This window comes from Leptonychotes weddellii, chromosome 5 (genome assembly GCF_054177405.1).
Source record: "Leptonychotes weddellii isolate Sample4059 chromosome 5, ASM5417740v2, whole genome shotgun sequence".
NCBI lineage: Eukaryota > Metazoa > Chordata > Mammalia > Carnivora > Phocidae > Leptonychotes > Leptonychotes weddellii.
Window position 1 is genome coordinate 105513053 of NC_138373.1, and position 270 is coordinate 105513322.

Genomic DNA, 270 nt, shown 5'->3' on the forward strand with positions numbered 1-270 from the left:
ATCGCACAGCCTGACTGACAGGCTGTGAATGACAAAGCCTGACTTGAACTTTCACCTAATGATTTTTTTTCCCCAGTACCAGGGCTGTTCTGGGCTGGTGCTTTTGCTGTATCTAGAGTGAGGTCATTTGTGAGCTTCTATTGCTTCCTAACCTCTCTCAATCCTGCCATTCTTTGTGCCTTTGGCCTTCCAACATGCTGACTGGCCTCCCAATAGCATGCTGCCCCTGAGGCCCTCTCTGGCCTCCCTGCCTTTCCACCTGAACAGACA